Source organism: Microtus pennsylvanicus, chromosome 15 (assembly GCF_037038515.1).
Source record: "Microtus pennsylvanicus isolate mMicPen1 chromosome 15, mMicPen1.hap1, whole genome shotgun sequence".
Classification (NCBI taxonomy): Eukaryota; Metazoa; Chordata; class Mammalia; order Rodentia; family Cricetidae; genus Microtus; species Microtus pennsylvanicus.
In genome coordinates, this window is record NC_134593.1 from 23,337,196 (window position 1) to 23,353,661 (window position 16,466).

At 46.0% G+C, this 16,466-nt stretch overlaps 1 long non-coding RNA gene across 1 annotated transcript in view; it reads right to left on the minus strand.

The window, feature by feature from the left end:
• Positions 1-5,653: 5,653 nt before the first annotated feature.
• LOC142835785 (uncharacterized) overlaps positions 5,654-16,466 on the minus strand; it is a 28,028-nt gene continuing 17,215 nt past the window's right edge. The window contains exons 3-4 of the long non-coding RNA XR_012907932.1: positions 9,142-9,386; positions 5,654-5,993 (exon numbers count right to left, since the gene is read on the minus strand). This is a non-coding gene — a long non-coding RNA (uncharacterized LOC142835785). The remainder of the gene's footprint in view (positions 5,994-9,141; positions 9,387-16,466) is intronic.

Sequence of the window (16,466 nt, forward strand, 5' to 3'; positions counted from 1 at the left end):
ACAGCAACGATCTTCAGAACCAGCCATAGTAGTCCATTTGAGGAACACTTGTAAGATTCTTCATCAGTGCAGCCCAGATGTTCAGAACCAGATTATCTGGGTTAGTGTTTTATTTACAGGGACATCTTGACACTCTTCAGAGGTCTGTTGGTAGATGTGAGAGCTGGAGGACACCAGAACAGGTCACACACACGGGACTGACCCAGGTTTTGAAGGTTTTCCAACATTCTGCGGGACGCTCTGAGACCAGCTGTGATGGGATTCTGGCCTCAGAGATGCTGCTTCGGTGGCTTCCTGTGCCACAACCAGAAACCCATTTTGACATTAGGCTGACTTAAGTCCTGGATGGCCTGCAAGAACACCTAACTTGCTTATTTTCCTACAATCAATATTTTACGTTGGTATCTTACCTCTCCTCAGGTTCAAGGAGTTTCCTCTTTTCCCTGTTATGTAAATCATTGGGTTCTCTTAGTAAACACTAGGTTTTATCCCTTTGCCCAACTGTTCCTCTGCTTCTTTAGAGTTGGTCTCTGTTTTAGACAGGGGTCTCTAGAGGAACAAAATTTATAGAAATGAATGGAAGATTCAAGAATCCAGTAACTGCTCAATCCACAAGGCTGAATGTCTCAGCTGGTCTTTGGTATTCTCGAAGACATAGACTCTAAGGTGCAAAGGAATAGATGTGTTAACAAGGCGAGGGCAAGCAGGCAACAAGCAAAAGCTTCCTAATTTTATGGTTACCAGCAGAAGGAGTGATTAAATTAGAGGTGGGTTTTCCTTTGAAAGATGTAGACTGGTGTTTCTCAACCTGTGGGTCTTGACCCCATGGCAAACCTCTATCTCCAAAAGTGTTTACATTATGATTCATAACAGTAGTAAAATTATAGTTATTAAGTAGCAACAAAAATAATTTTATGGCTGCGGGTCACCACAACACGAGGACCTGTATTAAAAGGTCACAGAATCAGGAAGGTTGAGAACCACTGCTCTAGATTAAAGGTATATCTTCCCACCTCAAAGATTTGGATTAGAAGTGGATCTTCCCACTTCAAATATTTCAGTTAAGCAAAACTTCCTTACTGATGTGCCCAGCCATTTTGGAGTTTTTAATTCTAGATGTAGCCAAGTTGATAATCAAGAATAGTATCACAGTCTCTCAAGAAAATGGCCCCTGATTTCCTGAATTATTTTGTTCAGTGTTATTGATTATAAATGGGCTCAAGAATTATCTTTTTATAGTCTATGATTTAATTCTGGCTGTTTAAAAAACACATCTGCTACATGACCATGGGCAGAGGTGCATGCCCTTAACCAAGAACTTCAGAAACAAAGGCAGGCAGATGTCTATGAGTTCAAGACTAACCTGGCCAACATAGTGAGTCCCAGGCCAGCCAGGACTATATTGTGTGACCCTGTCTAAAAACAAACAACAAATTAAAAGCAAACTATACTTAGAGCTCAGAAGAGTGCTTAGTCTGTAAAGTGCTCAACACACAAGCATAAGGAGCTGAGTTCGATCCCCAGAACCCACAGAAAAGCTGGGTTTCAGGGAGTGGGCAAAGAGAGGGACACCTCTAACGCCAGCACTGGAAAGGTAGAGATAAGAAGATCCCTAGGTTTTTCTGGCTAACCAGAAAGAGACCCTGTCTCAAAGATATAAGAGGGCAAGCAACTGAGGGGACACCTGATGTCAGTCACCTTCCTGCCTTCATGTACACACACACAAAAATCATGCAAATAAATAAATGAACATGTAAAAACATACTAGAAAATTGGAGATTATAGTGAGGCTACCAGATCAGTGACTGTCCTTGAAAGAGCCTTTGTTATCGCAATCTACAGGAGGAGGTTGGCACAATGTCACGAGACGGGGGGGGGGGGGGGGGACGACTTGGGGCCAAGGCTTTCACTATGGTTTCTATGGGAAGAAATTGGGAAGGCGAAATGCTTGTTCAGAGTCTGCTAGTGTAGATACTGTTAACAGGCTCTGAGGCTTGGGGACTGCCACCAGTTGAATGGTCCCTGGTCTTAGATGGTCAGGCCAGATGCACAGTGGCCTAGGGATGGTTGGAGTGTGGGTGGTTTGTAAATGAAAAGTTAGCTTGGTTCCTCGGTAACTGGCTTACTATGTCCAGAAATTGACCGAGTCAGTGAAGGGTGTTCCTCCAGGGTCAGGAGGTCCCCAGTTGTCAAAGTGCTCACTCACTGGAAGCAGAAGACAGGGTGAGCAGACTTCTCAAGTGTTTACATATTCAAATGCATATGATTTCATTACAGTCTACTGTCATTTCAATTTTCCATTAAGTCTCAGGTCAGGCAATAGAGTGGTCTGATGTTGCTGCTATTATTTTGAAACAAGGTCCTACTGTGCAGTCTAGATGGTCTTGGAATTCACCCTGCAGCCCAAGCTGACCTTGAACTCCAGGCAAACCATTTGCCTCACTCTCCTGAGAGCTGTCTTCTGGCCAAAGAGGTAGGTATTTTAAAACTATTCCTTGGTGGTTTTCATTCTAGACTAGTGAAGTGAGAGGGTTTGCAAATGTCTATTCCAGAGGGACACATAGCAGCTGGTGAGACAAAAGTCACTGATGTTTCACAGAAGAGGCAAACAAAAGCCCACTGACTCCCCCGACCTACCCACAGCCACACAGTCCAGGGTAGCGAAAGGATTGCATTCATGGCTGGATCCAGGCCCAACCAACAGGTACCTCCAGACTTTCTCTGGCACCAGGTAGCCTGTTTCCTTGGTTGAGTAGGAACTTGAGTAGTGTGAACCAAAGTGTCCGTCAGTGACTGCCCAGGCAGATGCCCACATGTGAAAGCAACAGCACACCGACAGGCAAATGTGTGTTCTATCTCTCAGGAAAATGGGGGATGCAGAATATGGTTATTCCACTCCCATGCACCCCTGAGTTGCTCTGGCCTCCTCAGCTTCTTTGTGAAGGGCAGAGGTTTTCTCTCTATACTTCCATATCTTCTAAGACCTCACCTTCTCCATGACCCGACAGCGAGATCATCATTTTGTCTCCAGGATTTTTTCAGGTGCCTGCAGTCACCCTGATGGGGGTGCTTCTCAAGCCTCCATGGGTGGGACACTCCCCTGTGGCCTCTGGAAAATCAGACTTAGAGCTTCCAGCAAGCCCCTGGGCAATGCTGAATGGGACTCTGAGATAGAAGTGATCATCTCCTTCTGTTTTTTTGTTGTTTATAAGCCCAATGCCTCAGCCTGGGACAGTTATAGATAAAAAGGTGGGGTTACTTTAGCCTAGGGCTATGCTTCACAGAGGAGGAGTTCCATCCAATGACAGACCAGAGTCCTGGGGTGGAGCAGGTCATCATGTGATTAGACCCGAAGGCTGCACCAGAGACTGGCCTAAGTGGCTTTACTTTGAGATATCCATCAATCTGATGGGGCCCAGACATGTCTGACCTTTGACATTATAACCCAATGTTGTCATCTACAAAGTTCAAGCCTCCAAATTACTCAACAGTTGTAGAAAGAGCGGCGGGCTGTGTCCCGCCACCCAACTAGATTTACACCCGAAATAATTACATGGAAACTGTATTCTTTTAAACATTGCTTTGCCCATTAGCTCTAGCCTCTTACTGGCTAATTCTCACATCTTGATTAACCCATTTCTAATAATATGTGTAGCACCACGAGGTGGTGGCTTACCGGGAAGGATCTTAACCTGCATCCATTTTGGAGAGGAGAGCTATATGGTCTGCCTAACTTCCCTTCTTCCCAGCATTCTCTTCTGTCTACTCCACCTACCTATGTTCTGACCTATCAGGCCAAGCAGTTTTCTTTATTAATTAACCATTGAAAACAACAGGTAGAAAGAAGACCCACCTACATCAGTCATAAAAAACAAGCAAACATCAAAACCCCTCAAAATCATCTGAAGTTTATAATTTTACAGCATTAAAAGCTACTTGTAGACCAGCCTGGTCTACAAGAGCTAGTTCCAGGACAGGCTCCAAAACTACAGAGAAACCCTGTCTCGAAAAACAAAACAAAACAAAAAAGCTGCTCTGGGTGAGCATGGCCCACCCATTCATCTCTTTAAAGGTTCTCCCCTTTTCCTGGATCTTAATGGGGTTAAATTTTATCATTCAATTTGGAGAAGATAAAACATCCTAAACTGTAACCCTAGGGGTTTGCAAGTCAGTCTTACCACCATAGGGTAGCCTCAGAAAAACACCACATCCAGCCCTTCCCAATCCACCCTCTCCTCATCTAACCTTTCAAAGCAGAGCCCCAGGACTGGAGTTTCTAGGAGCAGGCCACACAACAATAACAAACAGCCAAACTGGCAGACTACAGGTCTCCAAAGCAGCACCATCGTGATGTGTTTTCACACTTCAGACCTATTCCAAGGACCGTCCCTTCTCACACAATTACAGGACCACAGCAGATGGGGGACACAATCTAAGCTAATCTTAGATGTTAGAATCTTCTTTCTGTGTGCTTTTATATCTCATAAGATGATCGCAGGAGGTGCCAGAAACCCAACTTGAGACATTTTACTGAGACACGATTTAAACAACCAGGAATCTCACCTAAGATACAAAATCTGTATCTGCATAATTATGTGTCCCATTTTCCCTGGATCTGCCTCTGTGTCTCAAGTCATCTTGACCCTCAGCCCCAAGTAAGAAGTGATTGGTGTCATCTCTGAGTTGGGGGTGGTGGCACAGGTCTGTGATCCCAGCACCGGGAAGCTGAGGGAGCAGGTTGGGAGCTCAAGATCAACCTGGGTGGTTTGGGGAGAACCTTCCTACAGACAAGCACATGAGAATGCAGATGAACAGAAAGCTCTCTACCCCAATTCCACACATCTGGGGATTAATAATGAAAGGGAAATACTGAGCAGGAACGCCTGTCCGAGCTACAGAAGCATTCATACGATCTCCAAAGAGCTCAGCCACACATGTGTTTCAACCAATGTCACCAAGAACCCTCTCTGCAGCCCAGATGGAAGGCCTCCGATAGACCATCAGTGTTTCTGGGGGCCAATCTTGGGAATACCTCTCTGATGGGGACAAAAGTTCCATGAAGCAAATTTTTCTTTCCTACGTTACATACCATGAGTCCAGAGTGATACTGTGTCTTCGGGCATGCCTTAGGCCATTTTCTGTTGTCATAATCAAACACTGGAAGCTGGGTAGTTCATGAGACAGTCTTTCTTTCCTTCTGTCTTTCTCCCACCCCCATAACGCAGGAGAGCAGAGGAGCCAGGAGGAAAATGTTTACAAGAAGTCACCTTCACACAGAGGAACAAAGTGAGGGAGGGTGCCCAGGTTTTACCTGTTCTCCAGGTAGCTAACCTACTCCTTATGGCGCTGCACTAATCCCTCTCTGGGAGTGAAGCGCTGTGGTTTAACTGCGTTTTGAAGGTTTTACCACCTCCCAACACTCTGACACAGGGTGCAGACCTCTGACACATAGATTTTGGAAACAAACTATATGCAAATGATAGGAATCTATGAAGAGTAGAGTGCCTTTGAATTCAATGCAAGTATTCTCTTTTGTCTCTGGCAGAACTTAACTCAGGGATTAGGATGTGGGCCGCTCAGATGCACTCAACACCTTCCAGAGTCAGTAGCCTCTGGGCTCTTACCTCATGGATTCAAATGATGAAACCATGAGCAACAGGAGGGTGTGCTTAGAAAGTTTTCTTGAAGGTTCACAGATGGGAGAGTAAGAGAAGGAAGCCAGCGTCTTATATTGCAGAAACAGGTTTCCAATGATGAGATTCCATAAAACATCTCATCTCAGGGCTTTTAAAAGTTATCCAGAAACTGGCTGGGGTGAGGTATGGGGAGAAAGATACAATGGGCAGTCCCACTGACCCAACTGTGGGGTGTTCACGTGCTTCCTCTCTGTTTCCATCATGTTCTCTTGGGTAGAAAGAGCGGAAAAATCCTGGGGGTTGGTAGATGGTTAATCTAGCCAAAGTGATGAGCTTGGGGTTCATTGAGAGATCTTGCTAAAAAAAAAAATAAGGTGCAGAGATAAATGAGATGAGACAGTGATTTTAGCCTTTGACCTCCAAACCTGTCAGTATGGGTGAGGACACCTACACCCAAACATCCATACACTGCAAGGGGGGGGTGGGTGAGGGAACCCACACTCACGTGTCCATACACCCCATGAGGGGAGAGAGAGAGAAAGAGAAAAGGAGGGAGGGGGGAAGAAGGGAGAGAGAGAAAGGGAAGGAGAGAGGGAGAGAAAGAGAAGGAGAGAGGGAGGAAGGAAGAGAGAGAGAAAAGGAGGGAGGGAGGGAAGGAGGGAGAAAAAGGGAAGAAGGGAGGGAGGAAGGGACAAAGAGAGAGAGAGAGAGAGAGAGAGAGAGAGAGAGAGAGAGAGAGAGAGAGAGACCCTTGACCCTAGTCTTGCTTGGAGGAGGCAAAGTAGATATTGTCAGCAAGCCCCCAGTGCTGGTCCCCGGGCAGTCACCAATACAGGCTTCACACTTGAAGAAAGACACCAGCAAGGCAAAAGTGTGAAGCCTCCGTTGTCTTCCTGGGAATTTTCTCCACCGTTCTAGCAGAGACCGAGTGCATATGTGCTTTCAGAGCACATGTAGGACTTTTGGTGCATCAGACGGACATCTGTTCAATGCTCTTAAGCACCTGCCAACCAGGCAGCTTCAGAAGCATGCATTAGATAAGCAAGGATTTTTTTTCCTCATTGCAAATCACGTCGTTAGAACAGTACAGCTCCTTGCTGGAGCTGGGATCTGCTGGCTGAGCTCCCCAGAAGGCTGCTCGCCGAGGCAAACATTCTGTTGGGGCCTTTTAGACAACAGATTCATGTGCTCATAGTTTCACACCCGTGTTTTTAAATTGTTCTCTTCAGTTGGAAATGAATTTTCACCTAAAGGATGGAGGTGTAGACTGGTTTCAGTACCCAAGTAACATTAACATATGTGCCATGTTTGAAGCCCACGCTCCACTCCTGGTCTCTCTTTTTCTTATTTTTTCTCCTTCTTTTTCTTTTCATTTTCTACATCTTTTTTTTTATCTCCAAGGGAGGAAAATTGCAAAAGCAAACTTTATCTGCACAGTGTCCATGTAATGCCCTCCCTTCATCTGGGCTGCTTCAGATACCTTTTTTTTTTGTGGTTTTTTGAGACAGGGTTTTTCTGTAGCTTTGGAGCCTGTCCTGGAACTAGCTCTTGTAGACCAGGCTGGCCTCGAACTCACAGAGATCTGCCTGCCTCTGCCTCCTGAGTGCTGGGTAAAGGCATGCACCACCACTGTCCGGCTCACTAAATTATTCTTGATCTACAAGAGCATACCTGTGCCTGCCTGCCCTTCTCACTGCTTGCCTCTCTCTGCCCTCCCCTCTCCCGCCTGGACCATCACGACAACAACACCTTCTCCAAGCTGCCTAGCAACCTCAGGGCCTTTTAGCCCTGAGGCTAAACATCACTCTTCCTTCTCTGTGTGGCCAAGTCCCAGCCTCTTCTTGAGATGCGGCTGAAGCATTGCTTATGTTGGCACCACCCCAGTCCCTCCCTCGCTGAAGCTGGCCTCCTTGTCCGAGGCTCACTCTGCTCCCTGACGTGTGCTCCGGGTGGCTCTCAGACCTACTGTCCTCCTTGCTTGAGAAGAACATAATCACAAAGCATGTGCTCGTGCAAGTCCAGCCTCTTGTCCTGCAGCATTATGCACATGAAAATTATCCACATTGCTATGCATGGCTATATCCGCTCATTTTCATTGCTCCATGGTACAGCGGTTCTCAGCCTTCCCAACACGGTGACACTTGGACGCAGTTCCTCATGCTGTGGTGACCCCAACCACAAAATTAGCTCATTGCCATTTCATAACCATAATTTAGCTACTGTTATGAATCAAAATGTAAATATCTGACATGCAGGATATCTGATCTGCAGCCCCAAAGGAGTCGTGACCCACAGGTTGAGAACCATTGCTCTAGCAGCTCCTGGAAGTACGTTTCCCTGTGTGTCTTCTTCTGGCTCTTGTGGACGGTGTAGCTAAAGACATTCTTACGAGCAGCTCTTGGTGACTGTGTGTCTGTTTTGAATGTGGACTACATGTGCAGCGTGGAAGTACTGGACAGTGGTGTAGCACAGCGTCACGGCTACACACATTCTTACACCCATGTCCGAGAAGTCTAGGTCTCAGTTCTTAATATTTCCTTTGTGATTTTAGCCACCATGATTGGCATGAGGCTAGACCCCATTTTGGCTTTCACTTGCATTTCTCTGCTGACCAAGGGAATTTACCACCTTCCCACGGGCTTGTTTTCTGTGGAATGTCCCTCTAAGGAGACGACACAGTCTTTTGTTTGTTTCCCTATTGAAAAAATGTCTTTTGAAAGCATAGGCTTGTAGGAATTATTCATGTATTCTTGATGAAAGACTTCCGGGATATTCATTTTCCAAATCACTTCTCTCATTCTACGGGTCATACAGGATTCTTTCAAAAATTTTAGATTTGCTTATTTTATGTACTTGATTGTTTTTGCCTGCATGTATGTCTGTGCACCATGTGTGTGACTGGTGCCTGTGGAGGTCAGAAGAGGGTGGTGGATCCCTTGGAACTGGAATCATGGATGGCTGTGAACCACATCATGGGTGCTAAGAACGGAACCTGGGTCCTCTACAAGAGCAGCCAGTGCTTCTAATTGCTGAGCTATCTTCATCACCCCTATTTTTTATTCTTTTAATAATGCCATTTGATGAGTAGACATTTTTAATTTTAGTGTATTATGTCCAACATTGATTACATTGAATGCAATGTATCTAAAATGTGTCAATTTCTTGTGCATTCTGCACAATTGTTTTGTGAATGCTGTTGTTTTAATATTCAAAAAATTATTTTTCTCTATTTAAGGTCATAAAGCTATACTGTTTTTTCTCTGCTGTCTTTGTTGTATTTCTTTTCATACTAGGAGTGCAGTCCATCTGGTGTGACAGCCTTGTTCGCTGTGAGGTGGGGATCATGGTTTCCTTTTCCCGATGTGATAATGTAGCTTTTCTAGCAAAATCTCCAGAAAAAAAGAACCCTCTTCACAGCCTGTATGCTCAAGGCTTTGACTACCATATATCTGTCAATACAATTATGATTTTTATCCCTAATTCCAGAGGTGGTTCACACACATACTTTGCACCTGTTCGGGGCACTCTTATCATCACTCCCATTTCACAGGGGAAACATGCAAGGCAAACAGAGATTAAAGCATTTGCCCGGCTCACAGACAGCTCATCGCAGGGTGACTCAGACTGGACACCAGGAAGCCTCGCCTTGCAGCCTCTATATTCTTCTTGTCCTTACAGTCTGCTGCTTCTCACTAGCACGCTTCATGGGAGTGTTCATTTTGGTGATGTTCTGTAGGCTGGTTCGTGACTCTGGTGGGAGAAATATAGACAGACACTCGTCAGGGAGCACTCGGCGGTGGGTTGCTAAAATAGAGCAACAGTGCTGGAAAGAAGATGTGGATTTGACCAGCATCACTGAGTTGAGAGAGCAGACTTAGTGATACACCCCAGTGAGAGTCCAAGCAAGGAGGCTACAGCGAGGGCTGTGAACGCATCTGCAGGGAGGTCAAGGATGCATCTCCTGGATAAAGCTCACATCTTGCCTTCCCATTCCTTTCTTGCCCAACCTTACCATCCATTTCTCTTCTTCTCCCCTCTACTTTATCCTTATTCACATTAAGTGTTACGGATGCAAGGCTTCTTCAGTATCACTCTCTAGCACCAAGAGACTCGTGCAAAACAGTTTGGCTCCAAGAGGAATTCTGGTGCCCAGTGTCAGAAGTCTGTTTATTGCCCCATCAAAGGACTTTAGCTTTTCTCGAGTCATCGAGTCATATATTTAGCTGCAAAGTGTTCCCCTCCACCATGAAGTCTCCCCCTGATGTCCTTGGCTCTCATCACGTGTTGACTACATTTTGGTTAATAAACTAAATCATGATGCAGCCCTCCTAACTACTAGCATGGGTCGGCTGTCCCTTGAGGAACCAGTAGCAAGTAGGGGTCCTACAGGTCTCTCTCTAAAGATCCTTCAAGTTGGCTTTCAGTGAGGTCAAGTTGTCTTCTTGGATGCCTTTACATGCTCAGCCTCTGCTCCAGATGGTTGGAAGAAAGTGGTTCTCACGCCGTGCTGAGAAGTGATGTTGTCGTTCGTTGGGGGAATGCCACTGTCTGGTTCTCTCCCTCTAGGGCAGGGGCGCATCTCCAATCCATCGAGGCACCAGTTGATATAAGGACTTCACTTCGTTGTCCATCCTCTCAGCAGTCCTGTGAGTCCCCATCATCTCCATTTTACAGGGAGGACACTGCAACTCAGCACGATCCGTTTGCTGGGTTTCACAGCCAGTACTCTGCCATTGACTCATTCCCTCATTTATGTTCCACCGTATGCTTGGCACTATTCTAGGCGCCAGTAGGCGGCAGAGCAAGGATATGAACTCAGAACACTGAGCTCATGCTCTCAGCCACGTGGACATATGTCTTCCTAAAACCCATGGTGATAGCTTCATAGATGCCAGGGCTGAGTGTGGCAGGGGCAGAGGAAATAGGAAGGCAGGAGGATCCCTGGAACTTTATCTTGTCCTGTTTCTCTCCTGTATAACCTCAGGCTTTTTAATCTGTTTGTGTTCCCATCCCCAGAACTTTCTCTCTACACCTGACCACCAGAAAACTTACCACATTTCTGTTTAGCCAGCACCCCAGACTTAAGCACTCATCACTCTCAACTTGGTTTAGCCTCTTTGTCTTCTTTCCCCTTGACTAAATCCCTAGGAAAAGAGACTATGTTGTTAAACTCAGGGCCCAGAAGAGTCTTGCCCAGCTTGTGTATCTGCCTGGGCTCTGCTCTCCTTTCCTGTTGTACAGCTAGCTCTCCCCAGGTCCCCAGAGCAGGCATTCTTGCCTTCATTTGTTTGCTCATGGTTCCGGGTGTCGTTGATAACATACACCTGTAAGTCCCTTCCTGAAGAACCTACTCTGGCCGCTTTGGGGATAACCTCACCAAGAACCAGTCATATCTCAGTATCTACCTTAGTCTCTGTCCAGACTTGCATCTGCTGACTCGCCTGCAGGACCCTTCTAGGGGTGCAACAGTAGATGACCAAGAATATGTCCCCTGACTTCTGATGTTCCTAACACACTCCCCATGCCTCTCCCCCTCCTGTGTACGGTGTATATGTGTGTACATGTTCCTGTGCATTCAGGTGAACATTCACATGTGTGCATTTGTATGTGGGAGGCTGGTGGTCATTACTGGTATTTTCCACCTTATTTTCTGAGACATGGTCTCTCACTGAGCAGGAAGGTCACCAGTTCAGATAGGGTGGCCAGCCTGCCAAACAAGTTCTGTTGTTACCTCCCAAGCTCTGGGAATATAGTTATTTGCCACAGTGCCTGGCATATGCTGTGGGTGCTGGGGAATCTGAATTCAGGTCTTTATGTGTATACAGCAAACTCCTTCCTGACTGATTTCTCTAGGTCCTATGACTTATTTTTATTATTTTTAATGTGTGTGTGTGTGTGTGTGTGTGTGTGTGTAGGGTGTGTAGGGTATGATTGCAATTGCCGATACCTGAGGTGTCTGGAGGCACTGGATCCCCCTGAACCTAGAGTTACAGACACCTGTGAGTTACCTAATGTGGGTACTGAGAACCGAACTCAGGTGCTCTGGAAGAGAAGTATCTGTTCTTCAGTGCTAAGCCATCCCTCCAGTTCCTATCTTTTATTATTTTGATATAGGGTCTCACTGTGTAGCCAAGACTACCCTGGAATTTGCTAAGTAGCCCAGACTGGCCTCAGATTCCCGATCCTCCTGCCACAGCCTCCTGAGTGCTGGGATTACAGGTGTATGCAACCATGCCTGGCACAGAAGTAATATTTCTGAAAGCAAGTGCCTTTGCACCAAGCTATGAGCAGCATTCTGCTTAGCTCTCTGTGCACTAAGAATGGAAATCTTAGCCAAAGGGCGATGGAAAACGGTATAAGTTGAGAAGGCAAAATTTCCCTTAGTCTTTTCAGCAGCACAATTGCAGCAGGCACTATTTTAAACTCTCTGATAATTTGGTCTTAATTATATGGTGTGCAGAGGCACTAATAAGTTTACCAATCTGCCAGCAACACTAAACACACATGTCTTAGAAAATGCTACCCTTCTTTCTGCTTATTACAGGACTGGGAACTTGGGTAATTGTGAATAATTAAGAGGGAGTGACCAAATGGTGATTCGCAGGAAGTCTCCAGAGATATCAACAGAAGCAGGGAACCTGCAGGGTGGGCAAGGAGCCTCTGAAGGCTGTGGGGGCTGAGACTGTAGGCATTCATCCTTCCGAGCTGAATGGGAAGCAGAAAAAGTACAACAGGATGGCCAAGAGATGGCTTCTTATTCATCAAGAAGTCCAGTGAAAGTTTTGATGGTGTGTGACTCTAATCTTAGTCAAGAGACTGAAGCAGGAAGATCTCAGGCAAGGCCAATCTGGGATGGATGGATGGATAGATAGATAGATAGATAGATAGATAGATAGATAGATAGATAGACAGATAGATAGATCGAACAATAGGAGGCTTCTGTTCCCAGTGCCTATGCCACAGTGGTGCAGAATTACATGAGCCCTGGGATCCCACCATCTGAACAGCTCACAGCATGGTTCTGCCATTCAATAGCTGAATGCCACCGTCAAGTTACTGTGGGTGTTCCTTGGCTGCTTTACTGCAGAATGTGGCAAATCCCTGCCTGGCAGGAGTCATACTTATATCCACAAACATATGTGAAGTCCCAGAAGACATCTCCACACACACAGTGGGGATGCAATTTCTGGTCTTTCATTTCTTTCCCCATCTTTTTACTTGAAAAAAAAACTATTTGAATTTGTGTGTTCTGATCTTATCCGTCCCACCTCTTCCTCCAGCTCCCTTTGGACTCCCCTTCATCATGTCCTTCCCAATACTTCTTATCACTTCTCCTCCTCCTCTTCCAGTAAGTCTACCGTGCACAGCCATATGTGCATAGATATGGCGCCACCCTGAAGCCAGTGACAATCTACCAGTGGCCATACACACTCAATGAAAAATGACCCTCTCTCAGTAGCCATCAACTGCCAATGGCCTCTCAGGTGGGGTGGGGCCTTATGAATCCCATCTCCATCTGTGCTGGAGTTTTGTCCAGGTAGCCATATCTGATACGAGTTCTCGAGTGCAACAGCCGATCATGCCCAGAAGACAGACTTCCCATCATCCCCTCGTCTTCTGACTCATATATTTTTCTGCCTCTTCTGTAATGTTTCCTGAATGTGTGTGTATGCATGCATGTGTGTGTGTGTGTGTGTGTGTGTGTGTGTGTGTGTGTGTGTGATATAGGTGTCGCATTTAGGGATGAGCTCACACACTCACACAATCTCAGTTTTCAGCACTTTGACCAGAAATGAATTTCTATATTAACTATGTCTCCTGCAAAAATATCTCTGACCAAGGTTGAAAACACCATTACTCTATAGCTAGAAAAAGATATTTAGAAGGCAGTTTGATATTATGACCATTCCTCGATAGAGCCCGTGACCTCCCAGTTATGAGTTTTTGACCAGGTTCACATTGCCAGACACAAATTCCCTCTTGTGAAACAGGTTTCAGATCCAAGTAGAAAGTGGTTGGTTATCCCCAGAACCTTTATGCCATTACTCTACCAGTAGGCAGATTTTGCCTGGCATGTTGGCATTGCAGCATGCTGGGTAAAGCTATTGCTGTCTCTTCTCCCCCAGCAGAAGTTCCCATGAGACCTAGACAGCAGGGAGGGACCCGCCTCTTGTCTTTGTAAGTGGATAAGCCCTGTTTACTGAGGTCATGACTGGTACAGTTTCTGATTCTCAGAAGTGTCTTGATCAATATTGGCCCAAGGAAGGAACATATAAAATATTCTGCTTCCTACTTCATGAACAATTTTGAGAACAGAGAGGCTAAATAACTTGGCTAAAGCACCCAGCAAGTAGGAGGCAAGCTAGGCTTTAATCACGGCAGGGGCGGTGTAATGGAAGCATAGTCAAACTCAACATGACAGATCCGAGCTACAGTGTGGAGCTGGGCTCTGTGCCCTGATCTTTGTCCTGAAGTTTCAGTAATTAGCCAGAACATTTGTTTCCAGCAGGAAAAAAGAACACCCCGGCAGCTGAAGGAGTGTGAATGCCTGACTTCTGCCTAGCTTCTTCGGATAAAATAGAAACTTTGCTTCTCTGATATATGTGTTTAGGCAGATTAAATTCATGTTTGATTACAAACCCCAGGATAAAAGGAAAATAAATATGTTCATGCAGATGAGAGATTTCCAAAGGGAGGAGGGGGAAAACGTCCTCAGATAATCCAGTGGTAACTGCTGTCCATAGGGAGGGATACTGTGGGCTACCCAACCTGCAGCCTGTACTGAGACCCTGTGCGAGGGACTCCAGGAGATCCAGGGAATGTCTACGGCGCCAGGCATACCACCCACAACCCTCCCATGCAGTTAAAATCCCATAGATTTTTCTGGTCTTTTCCCTCGGCCCTTTATCTTACACATCAGCCCATGTGTTGTATGCTCCCCTCCCTGAGCCTTTATTGCCTGAGACTCCAGCCTATTCCTTCTCAACCTACTGGGAAATAAAAATCAATTCAGAAGGCCCCGTTGAAACTTAAATCCCCTTTTAGTCTCTTTGTAGCTCCTTGGCAGGAAATGGCCATTTCCCTTGCAACCCTAAAACACTCACTAGCCCTCTTGTTCTGTTCATCAAAATCCACCTTTTATTAAAATGACATTTATCTATGTGCATCGCTGAGTTCTCCTTAGAACCTGGAACCATACTCTTTGCCTCCCTGCTTCAGGACTCTGAGCACTACACAAAAGTGTGCGGGAAAAAAATAGTTGATGAGAAGTCATTTAAGTGTCCAACACAGAAAGCCAAAGAGAATCAGGTATGGCATGTTCTAAAGTGTGGTTTTGTGACATCATTAAAGAGGCGGCCTTCAGCTCTCAAAGACAGAAAGAACTGTTTAGCAGGGTGTGACCGTGTACACCCCTGTAACCCCAATACTCAGGAGGTGGGAATAGGAAGACTATGAGTTTAAAACCGTGTTTGGCCGTATAGTGAGCTCTTAGCCATCCTTGGCTGCATGAGACTCCATCTTAAAAAGCCAAAACAACAAAGCCAAAGCAAAAAATGGCTTAGCTTTCAACCTTCACACTTCTACTACCCTGGCAGGGCCAGGGTACCTACTAAAGTGTTCATCTGCTTTCATAAATTTCTCTGTCCTGCAGTGAGAGTGTGTGGGGCTGTTTGAGTCCAGTAGCCAGTAGGATTTTAGCACCAGCAATTCTGCTAAGACAGAATCAGGTGAGCCTGCTGATAACCTAGGGCTTCCTTTCTGTCTTGACGGAGCCAGGCAGGGGTCCAAGCAATGCAGCTACAGAAGACCATCTAGAAGCCTCAGTGGCGCTGTGGAGAAGAGGCATGACATAAAGGGGACAATGGAACATCCCTGTGTTGAGTTCCTGGGGCTTGAGTGAGGGCAACACCAAGTGTGGATGTGAGCACCTCCTTTCTAAGTCACGATGCCAATCAAATGAGTATCAGTGCTCATGTGTGATGCTTAGCAGGGCAGGGCAGGGCACCCAGCCCATAGCAGGTGCTTTATAAATGCTGGCTCCTGTCTTCCTTTCTATGTTCCCAGTGATGAACTTCCATTGTCCATCAGCAAGTTATACTACAGAGAGGAGCCCCAGAATGATAGAGAATTCAAAGCAGACCAACAAACCGGTGATGCTGCTCTAAGGGTGGCTCTAGTGGGCTGTTGTGGCAGTGATTCCAAAAGACCAGCATGGACACAGAGATGGGGGAGCTGGGTTCGCTCCTGCAATGGGCACTTAGAAGCTGCTTTTGCTAAAAGAAAGCCAGTAGGTAACTAAAAGTAGGAGGAAATATGGACACCTCTGACTTCATTTTGTGTTTCTTTTACTTTGGGGGGTATCTGCTTATCTCTGCACACAAGCTGTGTCTGCTTAACCCATTTCACCTCTCTTGAAGTCTGAAGACACAGAGCTAAGTCATGGGACTAAAGCTACAGTCCAAGGGGATAGCAGAATTTTCCTCTCGGGAAAGATTTGGTCCATCATCCGTAGTGGTGAGGCTGCCCCCTGGGGTGACTGTCTCCTGAGAGCCAGATTTATCCCCTCCCGTGATGACAGGAATAAGGATTTATTTAGACCTTCTTCTTCTTCTTCTTTTTTTTTATTTTTCGAGACAGGGTTTCTCTGTAGCTTTTGGTTCCTGTCCTGGAACTAGCTCTTGTAGACCAGGCTGGCCTCGAACTCACAGAGATCCGTCTGCCTCTGCCTCCCGAGTGCTGGGATTAAAGGCGTGTGCCACCACCGCCCGGCGTTATTTAGACCTTCTTGGAGAACCAGAACTGAGACACTGTCGACTAGAACCACCACAA